Source organism: Nyctereutes procyonoides, unplaced genomic scaffold (genome assembly GCF_905146905.1).
Source record: "Nyctereutes procyonoides isolate TBG_1078 unplaced genomic scaffold, NYPRO_anot_genome, whole genome shotgun sequence".
In the NCBI taxonomy this organism is placed as follows: Eukaryota; Metazoa; Chordata; class Mammalia; order Carnivora; family Canidae; genus Nyctereutes; species Nyctereutes procyonoides.
Window position 1 is genome coordinate 21,608,584 of NW_026575020.1, and position 24,282 is coordinate 21,632,865.

The 24,282-nt window shown below is 40.8% G+C and overlaps 1 protein-coding gene and 1 pseudogene across 1 annotated transcript in view; one reads left to right on the plus strand and one right to left on the minus strand.

Annotated features, from left to right (window-relative positions):
• ASIC2 (acid sensing ion channel subunit 2) overlaps positions 1 to 24,282 on the plus strand; it is a 999,134-nt gene that overhangs the window by 581,745 nt on the left and 393,107 nt on the right. The window lies entirely within an intron of this gene.
• LOC129509060 (THAP domain-containing protein 2-like) lies at positions 15,450 to 22,754 on the minus strand (annotated as a pseudogene).

Here is a 24,282-nt window from a genome sequence, read left to right on the forward strand (position 1 = left end):
GCTGGGGGCTAAATTTACAAAGGAAAAGGAAGTAGCATTTATTGAACACTTAAAAATGGCTAACATTTATTGAGCACTTACTTCACACCAGGCACCATGCTAAGTACTTTATATACTTTTGTGTACCAATCCTCACAATCAGTTTATTTGGTAGGCACTCATTCTCCTCATTTCACAGTTAAGTAAACAGAAGCTGAAAGTGATTCATGAACTTGCCCAGGAGTTACAGCCACCGTGCAGGAAACCTAGGTGTGAAACCATCTCTTCCTAATTTCAGTAGAAAGTGTCTGGCTCTTAGCCCAGAGTGTAGGCCCTTTGCCACATTCAGTACTTCCTTCAAAACTGACACTGGTTGACTATCATCCCCATTTTATAGGTGAGGAAATTCAGGCTTGCCTGTGATAGTGGCAGAGCTGGGCTTTGAAAGGAGAGTTGTCTGACCCTGCCCCTTTTTCCCTGTCTTTCTGATTCTCCAAGCCCTGCAACTAGAACCTTGGTGTCTGGAAAGATGCTCAGTTCAGCTCTCTTTCCATCTACACACACACAACCCCCCAGCCATCCATACTTCAGCAACCATTACCTACAAGCATCTGGCGGACACCCCGCCCACCACATACTTAAAAGAGAAGGGATCATCCCAGATAGACACATCTCCACACAGTAAAAACCCGGCAGAGAAAAGAAATGCCATCAGAAAGATGTATCGGTAGTCACCACCCAGTGGCTGGTGCAGTCTTGAATTCTCACTGAAGGATGAACTCCGAGGGTTGTCATTATGAGCAGACTTCTCAAGCTGGGAATAGACTGAAGGGGGTGGGGAGAGTGCAAGATGAGAAATAGCAGCATCCCAGGGATGCTACAAGGGAGTGGGTAGATGGGGTTAAGGGATCTTGGGGGCCCAGCCTGCTTTATAAGCCCCAGGAAGACAATATAGGGGTGAGGGAACAGAACAGTAATGAAAGCCAGAGACCCTGGGGTAGGAATGCCGCCAACCTCTGCAAAGCCTGGGAAATCAGTCTGCAAAATGAAAGAGGTAGAGAGGAGCACCAAAAATAACCTTGAAGGTAACAGATGAGGCAGAGGAGAAAAATCAATTCAAGGAAAACATATTAAGCGCAGAAAAACTAAATGAGAATTGGGGATTGAGGGAGTGCGGATGTAGAGAGCAGGGGACCAGGAGCCTAGAGGCTGGGTTCCTAGTGCAGCCCAGCCACTAACAAGCTCTGTGACTCTGGGCAGGGCACCTCACCTCTCTGAGCTGCTGCAGGCTCCTCTTGAAAATGACACAGTTGGACAGCGAGGCCTGCAAAGCCCCCTGCAATTCTGACAGTCTGTGATAAAGGATGGCACAAAGCTAGTATGCTTTTATGGAGACAGCCCCGAGCAACTAGATGAAAGTGAGCACATTTAGTGAGTCCTCCAGATATTTCTAAATATCTTGGTGCTTGTGAGATGTAAATGAAACCACACTGGCTTGAGTGTCACTGTTCCTTAGCCTTCTGGGGGGTCCTGAAATTGATGAGGAAGGAAACTCATGGCATAAGTTAGCAAACATCAAAGAAGCTACTTGAAAATGGTCTTGAGAATACTTTAAATGTTAACATCACAAGAAATATGATAATTATGGGAGAGGATGGAGGTGTTAACTAAACTTATTGTTATAATCATTTTGCAATATATATATGTGTGTATCAAATCATCACATGTATGCAAATCATACGTTGCATGTCAATGATGTCTCAATAAAGCTAGAAAAAGAAAAAAAGAAAGGAGGCTCAATGCTCACCCTGTAAGACACGTTAGGGAAGATACCAGTATGCAACAAAAGCCCTCCCCTCAAAGCTAACTTATAAATTATAAGGAACCCCTGAGAACTCTCAGATACAAGACTGGTGTATATTGTAATATTTATGTGTGGCCCAAGATCTTCAACAAATAACAGAGCGGTGCCTCCCTTACCTAATGGTTATTTACCTACAAACCCCAGTTATCAAGAAAACAACTTAGTACTTCCAAGCAAAGAAATTAAGAAAGCAAATATAGCAGAAGGGAATATAGATATGTCAGTTGCCTACAATGGATTTGGCATCTTGATATGCATCTCGAGTGTCAGCCTGTCTCCACCAACATATCAGCTCAAAAATAGGAGCCTGTGTCTGAGTCAAGTCCTTGCTGTAGTGGCTTCTCCGGGATACCTTCAATTCTGCTATAGGCCACTCTTTAATCTGCTGATCACCACATGGAACCAGCACTGTGGATTGTGAACATGAGGCAAGCCACCTTGCCCCTCCTGTCTCTTTATTTCCCAGGATACGACCATGTGAGGCTGGCTGGTTGTATTAGGCTTTGCAGAGGTTGGAGAAAACTAAAAGAAATGCCATCACAAAAGGAGAGAAAGGTTTAAGATTGTGTATTTCAGCATATATTCACACAAAGACTTGTATGCAAATGCTTATAGCAGATTTGTAATAGCCAACAACTGGAAACCACCCAAATGTCCATCAACAGGTAAATGGATAAACAAACTGTGTTATAAGCACCAAGGAAAAATGAATGAACTATTGTTGCATGCAACAGTATAACTGAAACTCAAAATAATTACACAGAGTGAAAAGAGCCAGACCAAAAAAAATTACATGCTGTATGGTTACATTTATATACTTGTGGAAAATGCAAGCTAATCTATAGTGACAGGAAGCAGATCAGTGGTTACCTGAGTATGGTATTGGGGATGAGGATGAGTTACAAGGGAGCACAAGTCAACTTTTGGGGATGACGAATATTAACTGTGATGATGGAATCACAGATGTATACATATATCAAGGTACATCAATTTGCATACTTTAAATATATGCAATTTTTTATAGATCAATTGTATCTCAATAAAGCTTTTTTTAAAAAAACCATACTATCTTATGACTGTCATCAGAGACCAAGGGAAAAAATACAAAACTTAAAAGCCTTCATGAGGAGTTGGAGGTGCCCTCATGGGCACCCACTTTGCCCTTTTTCTCTGAAAGCACTTCCTGCTTTGCATGCCCACATGGGCCCCCTATCTCTTTTCTGAAAGTCTTTTCCCATCCATAAGGGGTTTCTGGTCCTAGATCCCATCACGCTCCCTCAGAGATACCTGTGGCACAGGGACGCTTCCAAAAGTATGAGATATTGTAGAAAAATAAGACCATCGACTCAGAATGTAAAATCAGCCTGTTTATCTATAGAAAACTGCTTTGCAAGAAGGAAGAAGAGGGTTATCTTCAATGAGGAGCTATAACCCACATATATCAGTTCACTGTATCCAAAGTCACAGGCTTTCTTTTACATATGAGTATAATCCCAAATCCTCCCCTTCATGCACTCATCCACACACTTGAGAACTGGGAAAGGGGCAGAAGGTGGTGAAGTACTCAACAGGGAAGGAAAGGCAAAGCCCATAGGTCTAAATTAGCAACTTGCCCAGAGCCCATTTGAAAGGCATGCTAATAACATGCCCTTGAAAGGAGTCATGGTGCTTGTGCTATGAGACAGTAAGGCCCTGATATTTCATGAGACTTTACCTTTCTTATGCTAACTACTGATATGTAGAGTTGTCTAATTTGGAGGGGCTTCATTAATAAAGAGCTTGATGGTTCTCACGCACACACACACAAAAATCTTCACTAGGTTCTGGTCCAGCAAACCTGAGCCCCTTACAGGTGTACCACACACATCAAACTCCTGGTTCTTCCTTGCTGGCTAAAAGCCATTGCAAACACACACGCATGCACACATACACACACACACACACACACACACACTAAACAAAGAAAACATCTATTCTCAGAGACAAGTAACATGTGAAACCTAATTCCACCATCAAGCTTTTTATTTCCTTAGATTTTTGAACAGGTCAAATTATATTCCTTAGATTTTTGAACAGGGAAGCATGGGTATGTGTGAACTCCTAACCAAGCTACCAGACAAAAAGTGCTGGGAACAAAAGCAAGGCCATCTTATTTAAAGATGGCCCTCTGAAATAGGTATTAATGTATCCATTTCATAGATTAGGAAACAAAGGCTCAAAGAATCCAAGAACATGCCCAAGATTTACAACCAGAGACAGGGCCAGAAGTAAAGTGCAAATCTGCTTAATTGTCAAAGTGAGGTTCCTTTTACTAGTCCTCACTACCTCGAAGCAAGTAGGTGATACGAAATCTGAATATTAATGTGGAAATAAGCTGGCAGTCAGTGTGTGTTTGTTTATTAATTAATTTATTTATCTTTTGGCTTACGTGCAACTCAAACTTGGTTTTCCAGGTTTTAATTTCACAGAAGAGTAAAATCTGCTTACTTCAAGAGATGCGTTTTCTGTGTATTCATTCATGTAACAAATGAGTGTTAATCACCTACTATGCAGGTAATGTGTAGAGCTTCTAAGGATGCAGCAGTAACTAATACCATCAACGTCCCCACCTTTTGTGGACTTACAGGGGAGAGTGACAGTCAACAAATGTGTGTATGGATTACTCTGTGATGATAATTATGAGAAGTGCTAAGAAGGGGAAAGAGAGAGTGATGGAGGGGTATAGAACAGAGGACCTCACCTGGTCTGTGTGGCATGAAAGAGGTCAGGGATAGCAACGAATAAGTCATTGGGGATAACCTACTGAGAATTCTAAGCAAGAAACTGATATAACTGGATGTGTTTCAAAGTTAAAACTGTAGTTACTCTGCATAAAAATGGATTAAAGAGAGGGCAACAGGAACATAATTGGAAGGCAATTGCAGCAGTCCAAGAAAGAAATGTTGGCGACAGATCAAGTGATGACAGCAGGAATAGAGGAGTGAAAGGATTCAATTATTTTTGAGACAGAATTAACAGGATTGAGTGGTTGGTTTTACATGAGGGGAAGAGGAAGAAGGAGGCACCTCAAGCAACTGCCAGGCAAGATCCACAAGGTTTATAGGGGTGCTGAGGACTGAAGGATGGAGCCCTGGAAAGGAACAGATTGCAGGGAGGAGCAGAGGGGGGATCAGATCAAACTTTCCATTTGATATAGCAGAAAGTTAACAATTGGTAAATCCTGGGGAAGGGTGTTTAAGAGTTTATCATATAACTGGAAAATTTTTTTCAGGTTTGACAGTTTTCCAAAATAGAAAAAATATTTGTTTGGGGACATGTTAATTTTGAGAATCCTAGGATAAGACAGATGAGAGAACATATCAGGATAGCAGTTGAATGTGTAAGTATGGAACTTTATGAGAAGTTAGAAGAAGATGAAGAAGAAATAATACTTAAGTATCTTTTATATGTATTTATATATAGTATGTATATTTTATATAATGCATATGCTGCATATTATGTACATATAATAGATACCTAAATATTATTTCTAGTGTCTTCAAAATAGTTATTAAGCTGCTTGCCACAATTAAGCTAGCCCCTTATTTTGGATGGTTCAGCTGTTTTTAAGCTTCAGCTTATTCAGAAGATGCAGCAGTAAAGTTATTTTGTGAATCCCTTTATGTAGCTTTGGAACCCAGGTATGAAATTCCTAATCCAAAGAACAAGAAGGTCTTTAATGCTCTAAGTCTGGAAAACTTTCCATTAGAATCAGCAACTCTGATTTTTTTCATACAAAAGAATGATTTTCAATTACCTACAACCTTAATTCATGTGGACCACTATATTTTCCTCGACAGTTGATAGAGGGAGTGGCTTTGAAAACACAGTCGTGTCCAGGTAGCTGCAACAGGGATGCTGAAGGAATGAGGTCTCTGGAGGCATCTACACCAGAGCTGTGCTACTCAGAGGACAAGAAGCAAACAGGTGATAAGATGGTGGCCTCAGGAAGCTGCCCACAAGAGAGAATGGAGAGACACAGGAGAGGCAGCAGCATGGTAGCCCAGAAGGATGCAGGTGATGACTGTCTTAGAGTAAGTCTTTGCCCCTAACTAGCAAGAATTTCTAAAGCTGGTTGGGAGGAAGAAGATAGTTGGTTCTACACAGATCGTGATGAGCTGAGCACACCACTTGAGGCATCATCAAGCTCTTCCTCATCTGGACACACTATGGTTTGGACAGACATCCCCTGGCACAGAGATAGTTTAGTTGTGTTATTGTGTCATCCTTAGCCTGGGCTAGGAAGGGCCAGGCAGGAGGGAGGAGAAAAACAGTGATGTTCTGTTTATAAAATGCTTTCCTAGCCATCACTGCATTTAACTCACTAAACCATACTCTTGGGCAGATATGATTGCTTTACCTTAAAGGAGGGGCAACTGGGGTGTTGGGAAGCAAGGATGACTGAGAGGCAGAACCAAGAACTGATCCAGACTCCCCAATATGCCTATCTTTTGACAAAATTCAAAGGTTGTCTTCTAGGGGATTCATTCATTCAACAACTACTGTGCACCCTAGTCCATTTGGGATATATGCAAGGTGCTGGGATGAAGAGACATGGTCCCTACCTGTATTCATGTCCAATAACTGCTATAACAAATTACCACAAACTTGATGGTTGAAAACAAAGGACATTTCTTAGCTCTCAGTTATGGAGGCCAGAAGTCAGAAAGCAGTTTCAGTGGGCCGAAATCAAGGTGTTGGCAGGGCCATACTCTTTGCGAAGGTTCTAGGGGAGAATTTGTTCTTTGCCTCTTCCAGCTTCTGGTAGCTGTCAGCATCCTTGGCTTATAACCACATCACTCCAATATTTGCCTCCATCCTCACATTGCCTTCTCCTCTGTGTGTCTTGGTTCTCTCATATAATGACACTTATCCTGGCATTTGGGACCCACAGGGACAATCCAGGATCATCTCCTCATCTCAAAATCCTTAATTTACTCACATTTTCAAAAAAACTTTACCATATAAGGTAACACTCACAGATTCCAGGGATTAGGACCTGATATCTTTGGGGACACTCTTCAGTCCACTACCCTGACTCAAGCATTCACAGTCTGATGGGGGAAACAACAGCACAGATGAGCAATTATAATAGAATGGATTATGTACTGTAATGCAGATCCATTATGGGGGGAAGGATGTCTCAGGAAGCCTTCCCAGAGGAAGCAACATTTGAGCTGAGACATGAAGGATGAGTAGATTTGAGTCAGGTAGATCAGTGGAGTGGGGCAATTGGGGGGTAGGGGATCAAATCAGACTTTTTCTGGCTGAGTGAATGACATACAGGGAGTTCTCTTTACATAGTGTTAATGTGTTTGATTACAGTATGAATTATTTGATAGAAGAGCTAAGGAAGGGATACCTGGGTGGCCCAGTGGCCGAGCAGCTGCCTTTGGGTCAGGGTGTGATCCCAGAGTCCTGGCATCAAGTCCCAAATTGGGCTTCCTGCAGGGAGCCTGTTTCTCCCTCTGTGTATGTCTCTGCCCTCTCTCAGTGTCTCTCATGAATAAATAAAATCTTTAAAAAAAGAAGAAGAAGAAGAGCTAAGGAAAAGAGTACTTCAGAACAAAAGTTAAATGACTTGTCTTCTGAAAGTCAGAGATAAGTGGGGATGACCAGAGGAAGGAAAGGGAATTCATTTCACATGGTTGTGGCAGGGTATCTTCTGCTCCAAGAGGTCCTCTCCACATGTTTCAAAGTGGTCTCTGTGGTTCCTTCAGCTCAGCTCATCTGCACTTTGTCCAGGAATCTCATCAGCAAAGGTTATGGAAAAGTAAGGGAATCCTCACCCTGCAAGACAACACAGAGGACATCAGGGCAAATATACACTTTCTTTTCTAGCCAAGCCCCCCATGGCCCAAATCCTGGTCCATTTCCCTTCATGTTGAGCTAGGTGGGACAGGGCCACCAGAACCAACTCTCAGTAGTTAGTTCCCACTGACTTCCCTTTGGTCCCCATGTGGTCCCATCAACTCCCCAAAGTCCAAGGTAATGCTAGAAGCAAAATGCACATCCCCAAATCCATTCCAAGAAGGGGAGGTAAAAAAAAGAAAAGAACCTAATTGCAAACACTCTTCTAGCTGTCTCCAAGATCACCTTCCCTGCATCCTTCTGACTAGCAGCCCCAATTTCCCATCCTCAGTCCTACGGTTCCTAGAGAGAACGCTTGGTGGATGGAGCAGGAGCAGGGTAGGACTGACTGCATCCTACCTTGTTCCAGGCCAGAGCACAGTGCCACCACCTCCACAGTGCCTCATTTCCACAGTGGCCCCTCTTCATTGCATCCTCTAGATGGCCTTTCCCCCCACTGGATTGTTCTTTGAGGAGGCTGGGGAATGAGACTGTTAGGTTAGGATTAGGGAAAGAACACTCAACACATGATGCCTTTCTGCTTAGCCTTTGAAAAATTCTGCCCTTATTTACTCAAAGCCTAGCAGGGTCCTGCTGGAAAAAACACCGTGCAGGACACCTGGTGTCATGGGGAGCTATTGTTCTTTCTCTGGAGCATTTTTTTCTCTCTTCTAGAAGCTTCTCTCCTGGGAATTACTGCTTCCCCAACTCCATCTTTAATTGCAGGAGGTGAATGCTTCTTCAGCGCAACCCTAACAACAGGTGATTGGTCCAGCAGTGGTTACCTGACGCGAACAAGGCCAGAGTCTTTCAAAGAAGACTAAGCTCTGAGAAAAGAACTCAGTCTCCCCTGGTAGCCAGAACCAGGGGCATGTTAACTCAGGAGCTGCTAGTACCCATAGCCTGATTAGCAAAAAATACCTTTTGGTGGGTGCCTGGGTGGCTCAGCTGGATTAAGCATCTGCCTTCCCTCAGGTCATGATCTGAGATTGAGTCCCCTATCAGACTCCCTGTTTTGCGGGGATCCTGTTTCTCCCTCTGTCTCTCTGTCTCTGTCTCTGTCTCTCTCTTTCTCCCTCTCTCTCTTTCTCTCTCATGAATAAATAAAATCTTTTTAAAAAATGTTATTTGACAGTGAAAAATAAAAATAAAGAAGCCTTAAAGAGAAGTAGGAGGCTAGAGTCAGAGAGAGGAAAATGTCTGGTTCCTTCGTGGTAATCCAACTCCTGGTGCTGGTTTATCCTTGGCAGGCATCTCAGTCTTCAGTTCTACAAGATGTTCCAGTTATCCCTTCAGGATCTGTCTCCCAACCTCTTTTCCCCTCTTGAAGCTGCCCAGAGCCAGTTTCTGTTATTTTCAACCAAAAGAGAACTAGCTAATCACACTCAGTGTTCATAGGTCCAGCTCAGAACAACCCTGCCTTGCCCCCTCACAATCACTTCTAGAGCTTTCCTCTCCCTAATGAACCTCTTTCATCTCTCTGTCCCTAATACCTCATTCCTCTCATTAGGATATCTGATGGCTCAAGCCTGCCTCTGGCTATTTAGTTCCAGCGTAATGACTACTCCATTTCCAGTAGTACTTTGACAAATAGTTATACCAATAAACACGCCCTCCTTTGACAGACCCCCTTGACTTCTCTTGGTTAATGGCATCTCTAAGCAGGCCACCCAGGACCCATCTGCCACAGGGGACAGACTCTGATTCTGGTTTTCTTCAGATGCACTTAGTCTTAACCTTTCTGGCCCCATCAGACTCTCAGAAGTCCTCCCTTGCCATGTGATTATAGGCAATTACATGCAATCAACACTCCCCTGGATCCTGTGGATTCACACACCAGGGCCCGAACTCACAGGGCAGGCAGAAAGTGAGCAGAGATCACAGCTCATTCTGTAGTAATTCACCTGAAGACACCAAGGTGGGGAAGAAAATGTGGCCTTTATCTCCTGAATCTAGAGACTGGCAACCTCCCCCACTGAGAAGGTGGGGGATAGCAGATGACTTCAGCATTGCAGTGGAGAATCCACACTGAGAATTCTAATCTTTTTCTCTAATTTGGCCAAGTGCCTAAAGGAGTCATTTTCTTGCTGTAGCCACAGAGGCCGGGAATTCTAAGCTCTGAGTTATAACTCAGAGTTACAATTATTAATAAACTCTCACCTAAAATTCAGTTTCATGTCAACCACTGAAATTACCCTTGCTGGTGTAATAGGGTTTACCGTGTTCAGGCTCTTAAAGGGAGAAGAAATAATTCATAAGATTAAGCCTCAAATGTTTGTCCTCTTCAGCAGGAGCATCCTTGGGAAGAAAAGTGGCCTTTGGACCATTCCTTTGCTGCTAACCAGCATGCCTAAGACACAAGGGAGTTTGTTTTTCTTAGAATTCTCTTGTTCCATCTTTCTCTTCTCTGTAATAGAAACGGTCTCCTACTCCCTCTTCAAATCAAGGAAAGTACCTTTAAAAATGCTATATCACACACTTCGCATGAAAAGTACATAAGGCTGCATTCAGTCCACAAAAAATAGATCCAAACAGGGGATTTAGAAGGTCAACATGAGTGTTCTGTAAACATCAAAATAAACAGCATATATATAGTGCTACGTGGTTTGCAGCATACTTTCTCATGTGGTAGTTTTGCTTGAACAACAACCCCAAAGACAGAAAGAGTCATCTGATTCCTATTTTCCAGTGGATTTGTTCCCAAAGACAGCCAATGCTTGCCCTGGGTATCACTGCTGATATGTAGCATAGCCCAGACTTAACCTCCTATTTTCTGATTGTATGTGTGATGCTTTATCCACATAATCATGCCTTAAGGAGGTCATCTACTACAGTTTTAATTAAAATAGGAGGGGCAATCTTTTTTCTATAGAGGGCCAGATAATAAATATGTTATACCTGTAGGCCATGCAGTTTCTCCCACTTACCCAATACTGTGAAGGTAGTGTAAAAGCAGCTATAGACAACATGGGGACAATGGGTATGGCCAAGTACTAGTAAAACTTTATTTACAAAAATGGATGGCAAGCCAGATTTGGCCTACATGCTATAATTTGCCCACCTCTGGTTTAAAAATATCAGGACCAAATCTTTATGTTAGAGCTAAGGTTGAAGTCAGCAACTCCAGCCCCACTGGTTGATGTTTACATGCAGGCCATTTCCATTTCCCAGTGGCACACAATTCCCTGCCACCGTACCTTCCTCATGGCATAGTCAGTGCATTCTCATCCTACCCTAACATCTACCCTCTCCCCCAGAAGAATGGAGGTTCAAACCAGGGAGGAGCCTGGGAAAAACACTCATGGAAACAGTGGCTGTTAGTCTGGGCATTAAGGGTAGGGAAAGTAGGCTCTTAACATTTTTGAATTCCCTTTTTTCCAATAGGCCATCAATTCAGTTCTTGTCTATACCCCTGTGTCCCTGTCCTATTCACTCCTCATTCTCTCTATCACCTCCTGGTCTCTCTCCACCTCTCAGTCTCTCCAATACCCCAAATCATACCTTCCCTGGCATCATTTCTAGCTCTGACTTTAAAAAAAAAGGCTTATACTCTGGCTTCCAAATACCCAACAGCACCTTCAAAACAAGGAGAACCCTAGCTGACAGGTCACACACCCAGCCTTTTAAAAGACTAAAGGAACTTCTGGCTATGGAGGAGTGAAGAAGTCAACAAATCTCTTTGCAAAAAACAGCTATAAAACTAGACAAAATTGTCAAAAACAACCATTTCAAGTCTCTGGAAATTGGCCAAAGGCAAACAACACATTTGAAAAACTTTGGAACACTAGGTAGGAACAACAGGAGTCTAGGGCATTCTTGCTGGCCATAAAAACTGGCAGCTTCATTGCCAGAGGGGGCTGACTTGATGGAGAGCAGAAGGCTGAGCCTGTGCCAGCTGTGAATGGGGAAAGTGTAGCTCTCTTAGCCTCAGGTTGAGATCCCAGGTGAAGTGAACTATAGACCCAAGAACTAGCCTGAAGTTTAACAGGGAGATCCTGGAAATGAGAGATGAGAGACTACAGGGGGCTCGATAAGCTCTCCATACATCCATGCCCGACCTGGCTGTTCAAACATCAGGGACCTGGGAATGCCTGATGGAAAGTAAAAACCACGGCAAAGTTGAAAATTACATGACCTTTAAATGCACTCCCTAGCCCACACATAGATCCACCTGCAGAAGTTGGTAGTAGCCCTATTGGCTAGAGGTGTTTGAGCACAAACTCTGCCCAATCATTGCATGACCACTAAGCTACGTGGAAAAAAAGGCTTGAGGATGACAAGCTAAAAATAAGATATTTTTAAGAAGCTGCACAGAGACATAAGCAGCTGCACAGCACATGGCAAAAAATTCTGCAGATTAAGTCCAGGCAAATGGGCACAGATTACCAAAACTGACTCAAAAAGGAATGCAAAATGTGAATAGGCCTCTAACAAGTAAAGAAATTGAATTAATAATTAAAAATCTTCCACACACATAAAAAGCTCAGCCCCAGATGGCTTCACTGTTGAATTCTATCACATTTTTAAAGAGGAAATAATACCAATCCTCTATAAACTCCTCAGGGAATAGAGGAGTGGGGAACACTTCCCAACTCGTTAGGGAGTAACACTATTACCCAAATACCAAAGACAAAGGCATCACAAAAAAGAAGACCTACAAATCAATTTTCTTTATAAACATAAACGCAAAATGTTTTAAATATTAACAAACTGAATTAATTAACATATTAAAAAGATTATACATCATGACCAAGTGGGATTTGTCCCAGGGATGCAAGATCGGTTCAACATATGAAAATCATTTCATGTAATATGCCATATTAATAGGATAAAGAGCAAAAACCACATAATCACATTAAGTGCAAAAAAGCATTTCACAAAATCTAACATCCAATCATGATAAAATTTTTTTTCAACAAAATAAGAATAGCAGGGAACTTCCTCGCTGTATAAAGGATACTTATGAAAACCCTACAATTTACATAATACTTAATGATGAAAGACTGAATGTTTCCTCCTGAAGATCAGAAAAAAAGCAAGGATATTAATTCTCATTACTTCTTTTAAAAAGATTTTATTTATTTATTCATAAGAGACACACAGAGAGAGAGGCAGAGACATCATACAGGGAGCCTGATACTGGGACTCTGGGATCACAACCTGAGCCTGATACGGGACTTGATCCTGGGACTTTGGGATCACGACCTGAGCCAAAGGCAGACGCTCAACCACTGAGCCACCCAGGCTCATCCCTAACTCTCATTACTTCTATTCAGCATTATACTGAAGGTTCTAACCAGTGTAATAAGACAAGAAAAGGAAATTAACAGCACACAGACAGGAAAACAAAAGGTAACACTTCTTATTCTGTTACAGCATGATCCTATATCTAGAAAAACCTATGAAATCTATCCAGGAGAAAAAAAAAAACCACTACTAGAACTAATGAACAAACTTTGCAAAGATCAGTTTTTCAAAATCAGTTGCATATTTATATGCTAGCAATGAATAATCCAAAAATAAAATTAGGAAAATAATCTCATTCACAATGGTATCAAAAAGAATAAAATACTTAAACAAATTTAACAAAAGTAGTGCAAAACTTGATCACTGAAAACTATAATGCGATAGTCCATGTTCTTGGTTTGGAGGTCTCAGTATTCTCTCCAAAGTGATCTATAGATTCAACTTGAACCCAGAAGAGTTCTCAAAGTTCTTTTTTTAGGAAACTGACAAGCTGGTTATAAAATTTAGATATAAATGCAAAAGATGTCAAATAAACAGAACTATTTTGTGAATATACAAATTTGGACTACCCGATTTCAAAACTTAGTATAAATCTACAGAAACTAAGGAAGTATGGTACTCTGCCACATTAAGAATAGACATATAGATCAATGGAACAGAAATGAAAGTTCCAAAATAAATTTTTTATTAATGGTCAATTAATTTTTGACAAAGGCGCCAACTCAGTTCAGTGGAATAAGGATGGTCTGTTCAACCACTGATGCTAGGACCATAGGATATTAATATACAAACTTATACCCTTACATCATATGATACACAAAAATTAGCTCAAAATGGATCATAGGCCTAATGTAAGAGCTAAAACTATAAACCTTCTTTATAGAAGAAAATCTTTCTGACTTTGTATTAGGCAAAGACTTCAGAGATACAACACCAAAAGTATGGCCTATAAAAAAAATTTGATAAATTAGACTTCATCTAAATAAAAAAATCATTCTTCAAAAGACATCATTAAGAAAATGAAAAGATAAGCCACAGAGTAAGAGAGAATATTTGCAAGTAATATAAATATTTGCAAGTAATATAAAGGACTTATATTCAGACTACATAGAGAATTCTTAAAACTGAATTATAGAAGACAAACAGTTCATTTTTTTTTTAATGGGCAGAGGAGGGGTGCTTGCCTGGCTCATTCAGTGGAGCATTTGACTCTTGATCTGGGATTGTGAGTTTGAGCCTAACATTGAGTGTAGAGATTACTTAAAATAAAAAATAAATAAATAAATAAAAATAAATAAAAATTAAAAAACCTAACTGGGGTACCTGGGTGGTTCAGGCAGTTAAGTGTCTGCCTTTGTTGGACTCAGGTCACAATCCCAGGACCCCAGGATCAAATCCTGAGTAGGGCGCCCTGCTCAGCAGAGTCCGCTTCTCCCTCTCCCTCTGCCCTTTCCCCTCTCTCTTGCTCTCGCAAGCGCTCTCTCTTTTTCTTTCTCATGCTCGCGCTCGGGCAAGCACTTTCTCTAGGATAAATAAAATCTTAAAAAAAAAAGTAAATGGGCAGAAGACTTGGGTAGCATAATACCAAAGAAACCAAAGAATGGTTAATCAGCTTATGAAAAGATACTGCGTGTCTCTAAGTCATTAGGGAAATGCAAATTGAAGCAACAATGAGATAACACTACATATCCATGCACTACAATATCTCTAATCAAAAAAAACTAATAGTTGATCTGGGTGAGTATGTGAAAAAACTGGAGACCTCATTTATTGTGAGTGGAAGTATAAAGTACAGCCACTTTAAAAAACAGTTTGGCAATTCCTCAACAGGTTAAAGATGGAGTTACCATGTGACCCAACAATTAGGTATCTACCCAAGAGAGATGAAAACAGGAAGACTTGTATGCAAGTGTTTATAGTGGCCTTACTTGTAATAGCCAAAATGTGAGAGCAATCCAATTGCTTATTAACTGTTGAATGGATTTTAAAAATGTAGTATATATATGCAATAGAGTATTATCCAGCAACAACAAAAAAAAGCAAACTGCTGAGATATACTATATAATGGAAGAAACTTACTATCATGATGCTGAGTGAAAGAAAGATCCAAAAGACTATATCTTACATGATTCTATTTGTATGGCATTTCCAGAAAAGACAAATTTATAGAGACAGAAGGTAGATCAGTGTTTGCTTGGGGCTGGGGATGTAACTATGGATTGGCTGCAAAAGGACACAAAAGAACTTTTGAAGTAATGAAAATTAAGGATGGCTTATGATGATGATGGTTGCACAACTCAAAAGTCATTGACCTGAAGTTTTACAAGGCATGAATTTTATGGTATGTAAACCATATCTAATTAAAATATCTAATTAAAAATAAATGGATTAAAGCACACCAGAATTCAGTTGCCCTGCTCTGTATCTTCTTTTCCCAATTGTGTATTGCCTCATTTATCTTCACTAGTTCCTACTCTTGACTGTCATCCACACTCCCATCTCTGAGGTCATTGCCTTCTGCTTTGTTCTTATCTCTCATATGGGTAGTGATGCTTCCTCCACTCCTCTCCGTGGATCTAGAGGCCAGCCAGGGTCTTGTAATCTCTTGAAACCTATCATCATTCTGCAGTATCCCCTCCTAAAAATGTATGAAAACATCCAGAGGACTTAAATTCTTCCGTCCTCCTCTGATTCTGGGTTCCTAATTTTTCTCATAGGTCCTCTGTCTGCCTTCATACAGTCTATTTGTGAAACTCTCCCTCTCCTTGTTTTCCACATACCCAAAACCCCACTCACACAAAGCACTGGTGAGTATGGAGTATATTTTAGACACTTTGTGGAGCTGAGGAAGAGGGAGTAATTTACACTAGAGCATTAAAGCAACTTTACAAAGAATATTTGAAGTTCTTAACATGCTCTTAAGGTACCTCTGGGAATATTCACAGGTTTTTTTACCCTACATTGTTTCAACTCCATATCCTCTCTTCTTTCTTCTTTCCATCCTGCTTTCCACTCCTTTCAACCTTTCAAATATATATATATATATTCCTCTTCTTTCTCATAAAGATCAGTTTATCTGCCTTCTTTGAGGTCTTGTCCATTTTCATGCCAAGAGGCTCATCATGGCATTGCCTCAAACCATGCTATCTACCAGATTTCTAAATTGAAAGTTACATGGGATGCCTGGGTGACTCAATGGCTGAGTGTCTGCCTTTGGCTCAGGACGTGATCCCAGTTCGGGGATCAAGTTGACATCGGGCTCCCTGTGGAGGAGCCTGCTTCTCCCTTTGCCTATGTCTCTGCCTCTCTCTGTGTCTCTCATGAATAAATAAAGAAAATCTTTAAAAAAATAGAATAAATTGAAAGTTACAGGAAAAACAAACCATAAAACAAAGGGGGTGGGGGAGAGAAAAAAAGACTCCACATGATTTAAGCAGAGAAGACCTTCGTTGAAAGATACTGGGTTGCTCAAAGATTTGCCAAGAAGACTATAGAATAGAATCATCCTCAGAAAACAAGCCGGAAAACAGGTAGGCTGTGCAGGATAGCCCACACTCTAGAATAAGACCAGTGAAAACCCTGCTCCTGTCACCACTGAACCAGACACTGAAGTTTGCACAAATGAGCCTACCATCCCATCCATAGAAACAGGATGATACTCCACCCTTCACTTCTGCTTCCAGAATTCCCCACCATCACTGTTTCTTGACCACAAAGTCTGGAGTGAGTGTTTCTGATTGGCTGGACCCAGGTCCTGCAGCTGCCTCCTAGCCACGAAGGAGACTGGAAAAATGAGTCATTGGACTTTTCAGCTGTTAGGGTGAAAGATAGTCTCTTCTCACCCAATTCCATACCATAGAGAAGTCTCCAAACATAGGAAGGGAATTCAGATGCTGAAGAACCCCAAAATAGCAAAAACAGCCTTTATGACTAATTTGAATAATGAGAAAATGTGCTCAACAAAGTGATTCAGAAATTCTGAACGCCCTGATTTTCTTCCTGAAAGTTCTTACTGTGAGATGATCCAAGCTAATGAGGAAGAAAAGTCGGGGGTTTGGCCTGAGCAGGAAATACAGAACATTCCCTAATTCTTTGCATTGTTATGCACATCTTGGCCCTCCCAACCATGGGTTCCCTCTGTGTAACTATGCCTTGTTTGCCCAGGGGCTGGCACAATCCTCGAACAGCCCACACCTCCCTCCACACTGTGAAGCAATTACAGTTCTGTAAACAAATGCTTACCTTATCCTGCCAGCTGCTATTTAAAGGAATCTTGAAGCCAAACTCACCTTTAAAGGGAAGAATCCTAATTGTGATGGAAATATACATTGTGATGAAAATATCACAATTACCATGAAATTTTGCATATTGGATGCTAAGGCAGGATTCACCTAACAATATTGAGCCACCATTATAAATATACATTTCTCATGACATTTTCTGGAACTCTCCCAGAGAGCTCCTGGTTAGAATAAAGTAGAAATGTCAAATGCAGGGAGCCCTCTACTCTGGGCCAACTTTTATTTTATTATTCAGCTCATTCTTGACTGCCTAATAAAAGCCCGTAGTTTACTCTCATGACTTCTACGTATTCTTTGGAATAATCTCTTTAACTGTCTAAAAGGCAGGAGAATACTCAGTTGGCAATCCACGTTAAAGCCAATACCCAGTGTCCTCAGACAGAACTGGAACAGAGAGAGGTCTTAGTGACCAAGGGGGGCCCATAGGTTTGTTATCTTTGGCCTACAGAGATATATATGTTAAAATATAAGCCTTTTAAAAATAAATAAATAAAACAATACAGAAAAACACACAAAATAGGGGCACCTGGGTGCTCAGATGGTTAAATGTCTGCCTTTGGCTCAGGTCATGATCTGAGGGTTGAGCCCCACATCCCTGATCACTGCTCAGCAGGGAGTAGGCTTCTCCCTTTTCCTGCCCTCCCTCATGTTCTACCTCTCTCTCAAATAAATAAATAAAATCTTTTTTTTAAAAAAAAAGAAGAAAAGAATACATTTACAGCTTGAAAAATATATTACTATATTATTATCATAAAACCCTCATAACCACCCCCAGGGTCAAGAAATAGAACTTAGCCAGTGACCCTGGAAGTCCCTTCCCTGTGCCCCTTCACAGTCACCATCTCTCCTCTCTCCCCCCAAAGGATTATATTCAGACTTTCACAGGAAACCATTCTTTGTGTTTTCTCTATAGTTTTATTCCCCAAATGTGCATCTCTAGTGACCAGAATTTAGTCCTGCCCATTTAAACACCTTGGCATGTGTTTTAAGGCACTACAGCTTGCTCTCCTTCCCTTCCTGTTTCTAACAACTTATACTGTTTGGGATTTTCCGATTGCTCACTTGTATTGCAGCTCAACATGCTGTGCTGTCCCCTGCATTTCCTGCAAATGGGCAACTGAGTCCAGGGGCCTGATCTCACTCAGGTTCGACCCCTTTGGCCAGGCCACAAGCGGTACATCAGGAGTCAACTGACATCTTTTTTTTCCTTTTATGATGCTTACAGCCATTGATACTCAATGCCTAGAGCCAATCATTTCTTAGAGGTTACAATGATATTCTAATGTAATCATCTCTTTTCCATTTATCATTTGGAATGCTTCTATAAAGAGATACTTTCCCTGCAGTTTTCCCTTTAGGAAAAGCAGAATAAATGCTTGATTCATTTTCTTTTTTTTTTTATCAGATATCAAATAATGAACTGTTTCCCTATTATCTTCCCAAGCTGATATATATATGTGTGTGTGTGTGTGTGTGTGTGTGTGTGTGTATATATATATAACTTTATAAATGTGTAAGTATGATTATGAACACAAGTACTTAAGTATATGTGATGGGTCTTAATCCACTTCTATTACCCTTCCTGGAATTCAGATAGATTCATCTTTGGTCAGCAGGATTTCCTGAAGTTGGCCCCAGCATCCTTTAGCATAAATTTAGTCACTTTGGGTAACCTCTCTCCATTGAGTATGACAAAATATTCCAGGCTTATCTTGCACGTTTCTAGCCTCAGATCTGAAATCAGACATTTCTTGGGGCACCTGGATGGCTCAGTGGCTGAGTATCTTCCTTCTGCTCAGGTCATGATCCCTGATCCCTAGAGTCCTGGGATCAAATGCTGCATAGGGCTCCCTGCTTTGCTTCTTCCTCATCTCTCTCTGCCTCTGCCCCCCACTTCTGTGCTCTCTCACTTGCTCTGCTCTTTCTTTCTCAAATAAATAAAATCTGTTTTAAAAAAATGAAATCAGGGGATCCCTGGGTGGCGCAGCGGTTTGGCGCTGCCTTTGGCCCAGGGCGCGATCCTGGAGACCCGGGATCGAATCCCACGTCAGGCTCCCGGTGCATGGAGCCTGCTTCTCCCTCTGCCTGTGTCTCTGCCTCTCTCTCTCTCTGTGTGTGACTATCATAAATAAATAAAAAAATTAAAAAAAAAAAGAAAAACCTAGTTGTATTAAAATAAATAAATAAATAAATAAATAAATAAATAAATAAATAAATAAATAAAAATAAAAAAATGAAATCAGACAATTCTCAAGAAGTCTCTATTCCTTCTAGTGGACCACCATCGGTGTCCTAGGGATGCTCATTGCTGCTAATTTGGTCATGGTTTCTAGGCCTTTTCAGTGGACAGAGCTATAAAATATACATACTACAGACATGGATACTTTCAACTCATTCAGAGCGTCTGCAGTTTACCTAATCTTTTCCCTCTTGCATCCATATCTCCTTTCTGCCAAACTGAGTCTCCTGGATTCTTAAGGATGCAGGAAACAATAAGATAGAATTCCCCATGATTAATCATTTGCTTTATCTCACATTATCCATTCAACAGTCTCAGAAAAATAATACAAATCCTACCACCACAAATATGATTACTGAAAATAATTGGAAAAAACATCCACATATGAGGCACCTGGGAGGTTCAGGTCATGATCCTGGAGTTCCAGGATCAAGCCCCACATAGAGCTTCCTGCTGAGTGGGAAGCCTGCTTCTCTCTTCCTCTGTACTTGCCAACTCCCCTCGTGCTCTCTAGCATATTCAGTCTCTCTCAAATACATAATAAAATAAAATGTTTTTATTTATTTTTATTTTTTTAATAAAATGTTTTTTAAAAAATCTGCTTATGTTCCCCTCATTGTCCCCTGAACTTTGTAATTGTATTGCATCTATATTTTCAAATCATATACCCTTGCAGACTATACTCGCTGCCTTTTGGTTATCATTCAGTCTTACTGTTATATTAGCTGTGCAGTAATGCTCACTACCAGTCCTTCATACCAATGGCTCTGCTTATTTTGCTTATCTGAAGCTTATTATCTAGTAAATCCCTCAGGAAGAGCTCCTAGGAATAATATTCCTTGAGTCTTTTACATGCTGATAGGAGTTACCTGTGCCCTTTATACACAAAAGCCAGGTTCTCTGGCTATAAAACTCCTGATTTATATTTGCTTTCCTTAGGTGCCTTAAAAATGTTATTTCATTGTCCTCTAACATAAAACATTATTGTCAGAAAGTCTGATAACCTCTTTTTCTTTCCCTTATAAGCCATTTCCTCTTTTTTGGCTATATGCCTAAATAATTTTCTTCTGCTGTTTTATTTTCTTCTTAAACTGCAGCAATTTTACCAAAATGTCTTGCTTTTGGTCATTCAGGTTCAATTTTTCAGGTACACCATGTGCATGTGTTCTTTCAGTACGCAGGTTCAGATCTTTAATTGTTGTTATTTCAGGAGAGTTTCCTTAAATTATAATTTCTAGTATTTGCTCTGTCCCTGTGCTTTGGTTGTTTTTCAGGGCCTCCTATTGCTGTAGATAGATATTCTATGTCTCTTTCAGCATTTCCATTTTCTCTCAAATTCCTTTTATCTTCTTTTTATTTCCTACTTCTTTTGAGTCTTAAAATTTTCTTCCTTTTTACCTTTTATTATCTGTAAGGCATTATTTATTATGTCTATTTACTCTCGTGTTCCTTCTATTGGGTCTTCATTGCTGAAATGACTTTTTTCCTCTAACTTCTTCCTGATTTGTCATGTAATTTATGAGGTTATGATTATTATCACTCTCGTTTATGTGGATGATGTCATTCCCTTAATGTCTTTTAGCTCATTTTGAATAATAGGTTGCAGTTTTGATTTGTTTGGGTAGATGTCTCTTTCTGGCATACTTTCACCATCTATAAAGATGTTACTCTGTTCCGTATTCTATTTGTTCTAATAATAATTTTGTGTGGCTTTCACCCTCAACATTTTTATGGTGTTTATTTTTAAGTAAATGCAATTTTCCTGAACTTTGTGAAGGAGGCCCTCTCAGGGTAGCTTCTTAACTTCATGGGCTCCCTCTTTAGTTGTTTTGTGTAGTATTTAAAAGTATGGCAGCTTACCTTTTGAGATGTCCTGGGTCTGCTCCCCTACCCCACTTTATATGAATCATCTCCTTCTTTTGATTCTATTGTCCCTATTCTACTCAGTTTTGATCCCACATTAGAATTTCTTATGTTTGTGGACTGATGACCCCTGACTGGTCAGTTCTCAACGTCACAGAGTCTGGACTGCTCCATCTCATCAGACCTCACTCCACAGACCCCTTGCATTCACCCACTGGTAAACTGGGCAGAAATTTCAGTGTCTTTTGTTTTTTTAAGTGGTATCTAATGTTGGTTAACTCCTACTTAGCATCTCATTTAGAATGCAATATCCTAACAGGCACAGGAAAAAAATTCTTTTCTAATATAAACACATTGTCATAGTTCTTTAAAAGACAGAAGCACAAAACACCTTGCAAAAAATGTACAATTTCCTAGCAAAATCTTTAAGTCTATAATTCTCACAAATTCTCATGTAAAGCACTTCCATTTTTTCAAATAAAAATTTCATTAAAAGTTTCCATTTCCTTTCATAATCAAGTCTTCATAAATTACAGTATACAGTAATAATGTTACTTCAAGTAAAACTTTATTAAATACCCAATTTTGGCATAATTTCCTTAAATATTTTTACCCCTGAATAGAATGAAGGTTGGGCATCAAGTCCTATGTAAGCTAATCTTAAATGAAGGTATGCTTGATCTGTTTTAGAGGCATGGGGCAATGTTTTATCTTATTGATCTTGTTCAAGAATCTTGAAATCTTCCAAAGGAAGACTGCTTAAGGCAGCTGGTAAAATGTGTTCTGATGTGCCCTTCCTTAATATGTTCCTTGCTTCCAGATTCTTCCCGAGGCAGGCAGCCTTGATCCATCTTTGTGTTGCTCTGTGTTCTTTTTGTAAACAAGTTTTCATTGTCTTGCTTAAGCTTGCTATTTCTTTTTCCAGCTCAATTATCCTCTTTTTTTTTTTTTTTGGCCTCCATAGGATTCCTAAAAGCAATAACTGTGTTCAAGTAGTACTTGATAACTACTAAGGTTTGATCTTAAAGTAGATGGTTCTGTTGGAGTACAACTGTTGTTTCTCTTCAAAAGATTCCTTGATTTGAGTTTCATAAGACTTTCAATGGGTATAAAAATCAAAAATGGTTGGAATTGCATCCATTTTAAGTCACCGAGTTTGTCCTGTTGAGTCAAAACAGGAGGCTTCAAAGTGCTTTGAACAAAGAAAAGTGTGTTTTCTTGGCACAAAATTGTTGTGTCTAAGCTGGCAAGCCCATTCTTTTCTTCTTTTAGGATCCAGACAAAACCTGTGGAAGCTGATGTTAACGTGCGTGTTGTGGGTAGTAGCACAGCCTGCTGCTGCACAATTGGCCAGCCCTTCCCTGCCCCTCATTTAGCCCTGTCCTAAGGCTGTTCTAAGGCCCTGGCTGCTACATTTCCTTCCTCTGGGCAAAGGCTGGTCAAGCAAGGCAGGGGAAGGAACTTTTGGAGAGGAGTCCTAGAAATTGGTGGGAAAGATGGGTGTGTTGTATTGGTGGGGGGTGCCAACTTTCCTTGTCTGTTTATTAATATGATAGACTTAAGCCAGCATAGCAGACAGTCCTGAAGCTCCAGTGGGACAAGATGCCTCCTCCCAGTCCCCAAAAGGGAATGAGACCAGTGCATCTCTTTGGCTGCTATCCTTGGAGCAATTAAAAAGGTGTCTTTTCCCTTCCCCCCATGACTATGAAACTCTCCTGCCTGGGCAGAACTTTTAGTTTTTCAACGGCTGTTTTCAAATTGCTACTCCACCTCCCTGCCTACCAGTGAGCATCTGTTGGCTATTTGGGTATGGTTCTATTCTCAGGTCCATCCAATATCTGACCACTCCCTCTGCTGCCTCCTACATAGATGCTGATACCACATAGGGCTTGGGGTTGTTAGTGATTTGTCCCCGCCTACTTGTGTGGCAGAGTTCGTGGGAGTACCTCATCACCTGGTGTGCTGTCAATGTCTGTAGTTTTGGTCTCTAGTTGCTCTGTTTGTCTTATGTGGGGGAATTGCTGAAATTCAAAAACCATGCTGTCTGCATGTTTTCTATGTAGAGGTGTTTTTTGTTTTTATGTGAACTAACTAGCAATTATTTTCCATTAAGATCCAGATTTTTGGTTTATCTTGAGAAATTCCAATGTCTGGTTACACTGCACCTGCATTCCCACATGGCAGCAATTGGCTGCATCCCCCAATAGATGGATTTGGGTTCTCCTATTTGCTCTGGCCCAGCCCTCTCCATTGGTTCACTGACCAGATTACCCATTTACACAATCTTCCTGGCCCTATATGCACAGAAGGCATCTACACTGTGACTCCTGTTCTAGGGCCACTGATAGGAAGTAGAAAATACTCAGGAGCACTTTACCTTCTTACTCAAGGTTTTATGCTAGTTAGTGCCCCTACTTCCATATGCCACATTTCCCCCATAGGGACCTAGGGTGCTCTACTCTTCTTTTTCAAAGATTTATTTATTTATGAGAGAGAGGAGAGGAGGGGCAGAGGGAGAGAGAGAGAAGCAGACTCCATGCTAAGTGCAGAGCCCCATGTGGGACTTGACCTCACAACCATGAGATCATGACAGGAGCTGAAACCAAGAGTTAGACACTTACCAGGCTGAACCACCCAGGTGTCCCCTTGGGGTGCCCTACTCTTAATGTCTCTTCCAGATGTGCCTCCTGGGATCCCTCCCAGCATTTGGGTTTCTTCTTTCTCAGGCCTCCTCTGTCCACCTCCTGGTCCAGTAAAACACTGGTCACATGGAAGCCAGTTTTAACAAGACATAGGCAGGAGACAGAAGAAAGAAAGTAGCCAGTAGCCAGGTTTTCAGTGGGTCAAGCAGCAGAGGACAGAGCAAATCAAAGTCCTGGTTCTGGGAATAGGACTGGAGC